The sequence below is a fragment of the Rhinopithecus roxellana genome, chromosome 12, assembly GCF_007565055.1.
Source record: "Rhinopithecus roxellana isolate Shanxi Qingling chromosome 12, ASM756505v1, whole genome shotgun sequence".
In the NCBI taxonomy this organism is placed as follows: Eukaryota; Metazoa; Chordata; class Mammalia; order Primates; family Cercopithecidae; genus Rhinopithecus; species Rhinopithecus roxellana.
The window spans coordinates 46,110,448-46,116,447 of record NC_044560.1 but is presented as its reverse complement, the minus strand read 5'-3'; the positions used below and the strand labels follow the sequence as shown (position 1 = coordinate 46,116,447).

At 36.4% G+C, this 6,000-nt stretch overlaps 1 protein-coding gene across 7 annotated transcripts in view; it reads left to right on the top strand.

Moving 5' to 3' along the window:
• Positions 1 to 382: 382 nt before the first annotated feature.
• The window catches only part of ATG4C (autophagy related 4C cysteine peptidase), an 83,765-nt gene continuing 78,147 nt past the window's right edge, over positions 383 to 6,000 (top strand). For 2 of the 7 annotated variants that reach the window (XM_010370691.2, XM_030913023.1), the window contains exon 1: positions 658 to 777. The gene's annotated coding sequence lies outside the window, so the exon portion shown is untranslated. Of the gene's footprint in view, positions 530 to 604; positions 826 to 6,000 lie in introns of those variants that run through there. The other 5 variants (XM_010370692.2, XM_030913024.1, XM_030913026.1 and 2 more) reach the window with 4 other exon arrangements.

The window sequence follows — 6,000 nt, the reverse complement described above, 5'->3', positions numbered from 1 at the left end:
CGCCCGCCGCCACGCCCGGCTAATTTTTTAACTTTTTTAATAGAGACGGGCTTTCACCAAAGTGCTGGGATTACAGACGCGAGCCACCGCGCCCGGCTGTCTTGTGTTTTAATGCTTGAAAATAACCTGAATATGGAAAATAAGTGCACATATCCCTTGATGTTTTATAAGTAACCTACAGTCCTAATTATGGCTTGGCTTAGAGTTCCTTCACAACAGGATAAGAAGGCATCCTGGCCTTTTTTTTTTTTTTTAAATCAATGTGAGGCTTGGTGAGGCTCTTATCTTGGTCCTGAGTGCGAGGAAGGAGGGCCGCAATGCATGCTGGATCTTGCAGTTCCTGCTCCAGAGGCAAGGGAGTGATGCTGCATGGCCTGCTGGTAGTTGAAGTCTAAGTGCTCAACAGGAATTTATGGCAGCCGTAATGTGGTTTGTGTATCAGAGTGACAATGCTCACAGATGGATACTTTCTCCTGGTTCTTCGCTTAGCTGCACAGGTGGTGGATTAGCGGCTTGGGGTGGCGAACAGGTGGGAAAAAGAGATGGATAAAGTAAGCATAGCAGAGGCCTCTACGCCGCTGCTATCGCTACTGCCAATCGCAAGGCTTTCGTATCCCGGAAGTGGCTGATCTGATGGCTTTGACGCGGAGGCGGTTCCTCTTGCTACGGTGGCCGGCGTACTAAAAGTACCTGTAGCTGCGGCGCTGAGGTCGGAACGTCTGCGTGTGTGCGGGCTGCTTTTGTGGCGGCTGCTGCTAGAGCTGGAGCATTTCCCGGGTTGGTGGCTCCTGTACATTTTTACAGTTCTCCAGTCCTTCTGTTTCGGTGAGGGATCGGCTTGAGGCTAGAGGAATCGAGAAGTTTGGGACTTAGTGTCTCTGGTCCCCGAATGACCGGGTTTCTTGGGGAGTCCGCCTTCGGTGAAGACCCTGTGGCCAACCATCTGGGTTCTCTGAGGGTTTTGGCCCCTCCCTTGTCTCTCCTTTGTAGTGTCATTTGTCTTCTGACTCTTCCTCGCTCTGTCCTGGGTTCCAGAGATAAACCGTAAGCCTAACTGTGGGCAGCTGTTCCTCCTTTCCTTATGGTTTTCTTAGATGTTGCAGGCAAGACCCTTTCCCCTGATCTATCGCATCCATTTGATCCCTCCTCATGCCAGTGCTCTGTCGTCCCTGTTTCTCCTCGTTTAAAAAATAAAAAAAGGCAAGTAATAATAACTGGATCCCCACTATCTCTCTGTTCTCATTCCTAGCCTCTTTCTCCCTTTTTGGTGCTTGTTACTGCTTCAAGCCATAACACACTACCTTGCATATATGAATGCCTTTCTATCTAAATATTAACGTTCATTCACTTTATTTGGTTCACGCTCACCGTGAACTCTTCCCAACCCTACCCGCATCTAAGGGCTTTTGAGGTTGGAGGTGTAGAATTAGAATAAATTCTTACATATAATGACTGTTCATATATGAGAACTTTCAGCGGTCAACTCAGCATCACTGCTTATTGAGTTTATATTTCTTATGATTTCTTTGGCTTACCTTTTCGTTTTGTATTGGTTATTTACCCACATGGGGCTCACTGCTACACTATAGTTGGAGAAGAATACCTCGTCTTACATCTTTTTATATCCGAATTACTTAGGAGTTTTCTTACATTTTTCTGCTTGGACCATATGTCACCAGTGGATTTTTGGCAGTGATTTTGTGTCAGTTGATGGCAGAAAGAGACAAGGGAATGATCTTTCTTGCTTGCTTGTGACTTGTAATTAGATTATGAACCATTGAGAGTACCCAGAGGGATTGGAAAGGCTTTGAAAGGTAAAGTCTATGTATTTTCTGAGTTTCAAATTGATAAAACTCTTCTTTGAACAGGGGAGAGTTTCTAGTTAGTCCAATAATCTGAGGCTATATTGAATTATCAGTTCATTCGCTATAAAATTTTTAGAACCGCATGTCAAAAAGTGGCCAATCTAAGGAACTGTATAATTTAGCAAAAAGTCATTAAAAGCAATTTAATTAATGCTCTTTTTCTTTAAAATAGGATTCAAGTATGTGAAAAAATGTATTCATGGTGATTGGTTATGAATTATTTCTAGACATTTTGATAGTTCTGTTGAACAGCATCGTGTTCTGTTCACTAATGTTTTATAAAAAGGCAGAAATTTTCTTTCTGGGGAGCCACGTAACTGAAATGAGTTTGCAGCTTGTTTTCTCTTCCAATTATTGCACTAAAGAGGTTCTTATACTAAGACTATCATTCTTTTTTAAGCTATCAAATATGATCTATACATGTCATTAAAATATAAATATTAATATTGGTACAATGTTAAATTGGGATTATTTCTAATTAATGCACAAAATGCTGAAATGGTTTCAGCCATACTTATGATTTGGGCGAAATATATTTCAGAATAAATTTACTCATATAATTTTTTATTAAAAAAAGATAAGCTAGCCATTACTCAATCTCTTAATATTTCTCCTGAGATTTTATTCATTTAATAGGCATTTAGTGACTACTTACTATTTAACTATTGTCACAAAATCACCAAAACATTTATTTGTAAGAGTATCCTCTTGTCCTCAGCTCTGCATAGATGCTTTTAAAGCGTTAGCTCAGTTATTCCAACTAAGTAAGCTATTATTATTTACATTTAACAGATGAAAAAAAAACTGAAACTTGAAGAATTTAAGGAATTTACTTCAGTTCCTTTCTACTCTTCCCACTACAACAGCTGCAAGGATTTGTGCTCTATCCTGAAATATATAAAGCAAATTAAATCAACACATGCTTACTGAGCAGCTATTACATACCAGATACTCTTCAAGGTGCTCGGAATATAGCAGTGAACAAGAAAAGTCCCTGCTCTTAGGGAGCTTATACTCTGGCAGAATGTATGAGATGTAAACTTTGCCTTCAGGAAGCAGAAAATATAGTCAATATGTATTAGATTTTATGGGAGTGTTTCAGTATGTTAAAAGTGAGAAGAGAGATAACTAGGGAATGTTTCATGAGAATGAGATCTAATCTGGAATTTAAATAGTGCTTAGGGATTGTTAGGTAGAAATTAGGACCCTGTCTCAAAAAAAAAAAAAAAGTAAAAATCTGTGATATAGAATAATTGGTGCGCCTTATAAAGCACTTTTTAATTTTTTTGGACTATTTATAAATAAAATTGTAATCTTTGACATGCATTCAATCATTTAGCATTTATTTATTAACTAGACACTCTTCTAGGCCACAGTGGTATAGTAGTGAGTAAATACGGTCTTTACACTTATAGAATTTACTGTCTAACAGAGGCGACAGACATAAATAGTCAAAGAAATTTAAGGTTACAACTGTAGTAAATGCTGTTAAAAAAGGACTCGATGTTACACAGAGGAAGGACTGATTACAGAGGGGATAAGAGTGGGGATGGGGAGAGGCCAGTTAGAAGATTGTTGGAGTAGCCCAGTTGAGAGATGGTATTTTGGACAAGGTGGTGGTGGTAAGAGGGAGAGAAGTGGATGGATTCCAGAGGTGTTCAGGAGGCGGAACTGGGTGATGGATTAGATATGGAAGGTGAGGTAGAGGAAGATATTGGCTAATCTTAGGTTTTTGGCTTATATAACTGGAAGGATTGTTGCACTGTTCACTGAGGTAGAGAACGTTGAAAGAGGACCAGATCTGGGAAACATGCTTTGTTTGTTAGTATTTTTTATTGTGGTAGCAGCGTTTAAGGTTAATTTCTTAGTTATTTTTTACCCTTTTGTCATTGTTTTAGTTTTGTATATTTGAGTAATGCTATGCCTAAAATATGTTTTTTTGGTATCATTTTTTCTTGATTGAGTAGGGGTGGAGTTCTACATGAAAGCATCTGGAAATACGTTGGTCTCTGTTTTGAATCTCTCTGTAATATATTAAACTATACATATGAGTAAGTAACTGAATAATGCAGTTACATGTCATCTTTATTTTCACTTGAGATTTGGCAGTAAACTGGCATCTGGTTAAATTCTAACTTCATTCATTTGGTACATATATAAATACAAATTCACTAGGGAAAAAATACATGCTTTTGATTTTTCTCTGAAATGCTTCATTCATGTAATTTTTGATAGATATTGAACCCAAACAGTAGTGATTTATAGTTTATTGTTTAAATTTTACATTTCTTAGTAAAGTGGTAGAGTGTATACAGCAAAGAGACTTTGGTGTCAGACTGCCTGGATTCACAGTCTCCATATGCTATATACTAGCAGTATGACCTTGAAGAAGTTACACCGCTTTTCCAAGCCTTTTGTTTTTTTTTTTAATTTATAAGATGAGGATAATAATAGTGCCAGCCTTATAGAATTGTTGTGAGAATTAAATGAGATGATATATGTACATAGGTTAATAAAATACTTGGTACAGATTTTAAGTGTTTATTATCATTATTATTATAGTGATACTGGGTCCAAGATCATCTTGACTCCTGTGACACCATTTTAATTTTAGGATACCTTGTAACTAATAAAACTCAATTTGAGAAAAAAAATTTATTTGGTATTTAGATTTGGAGAAAATATATAAAATAGTTTTGCTTATTCACTATTGTCCCAGATAAACCACATAACTAATCTTTCACAGAATTCTGAGATTATGTATAGTTTACAGCTGTGATGGGAAACTTAGGGCGAATAGTTTGTGATTACTTATTGTTTGTTAGGATTATTACCTTTATTTTTAGCCAAACCTTTTCGAAGCTTGAACTCGCTTTTAGCTCTTATGAATAGGGTGAAGAGTAGTTATTCTTTATGAAGTCTGATTAGCTGCTCTAAAATCAACCTAACTTCTACCTTTTTCCCTTATTTTTTTCTTTTTACTTTCAAACCTATAAAAACATTGAAATGGTAGTATGACAAATACCTGTATATCCTTTTATCTAGATTCACTAGTTGTTAACATTGTGCCTCTTTTACTCTCATTCCTTGCTGTTAGACAAGTGCTGTTTCTCTCTCTATAAATACACACACACACACACACACACACACACACACACACACACACACTTTTTCTTCCTGAACTATTTGAAAGTAAGGTGGAAACATCACACTTTACCCCCAAATAATTCATCATGCGTCTCCTAAGAACTAGCACATTATTTTACATAACTATAATGCCATTAGCATATCCAAATAATTTAACCTTGATATGATAATATTGTCTAATGTACAGTCCATATTCAACAATTAGATTTTTCCAAATATCCCAGTAATGTCATTGTAGCATTACAAAAATACTGAATCCAATTAAAGATATTAATTGTATTTAGTACTTATATGTCTGTTTTATCTAGAACAATCTTTACCTTTTTTTTCTTTTTTTGTCTTCAGGTAGAATGCATCACAAAATTGATTTATCTGAATTTTTCCTCACAATTAGTTTCAGATTGAATAATTGTGGGGTTTGTTTTTGTTTGTTTTTTACTATTACATGGGTGATATTTTGAACTTTCCATTTAATCGTATTACGATTAACATAATGATGGTTTATTCCATGATTGGTGATTAAGTTTGGATCACTTAGTTTAGCCAGAGTTTTATATTCTGAAAGTACGTTTTCCCTTTTGAATTTAATAATCTGTAGGGGTGATAAATTGAGGTCATGTGGATATTCTGTTTTGCAGGTTTTGTTTTCCTATCCAGTGATTTTAGTGGTCATTAATAAAAGCATCGGTGGTTGCCAAATAGTGATTTCCCACTTCTGTCATTCCTACATACATTTCCTGGTTCTCTTCTCTAAATAAGAGCTTTCTCTTCTCTTTTATTTTAGTGTCACTGTGTACCCAAGGATCCTTTCTTTCAAAAGCTATGCAGTGTGCTATAATTTGCTACCATTGTTCCTTTCGATGATTAAATTATCTCAAATCTGGTCAGTAGTAGATCCTTCAAGCTAGTTCCCATGACCTTTGGATATGTCCACATTGGTGTTTGAGCACTTTCTTACTCATATTTGCACAATGAGATGTTCCAGCCT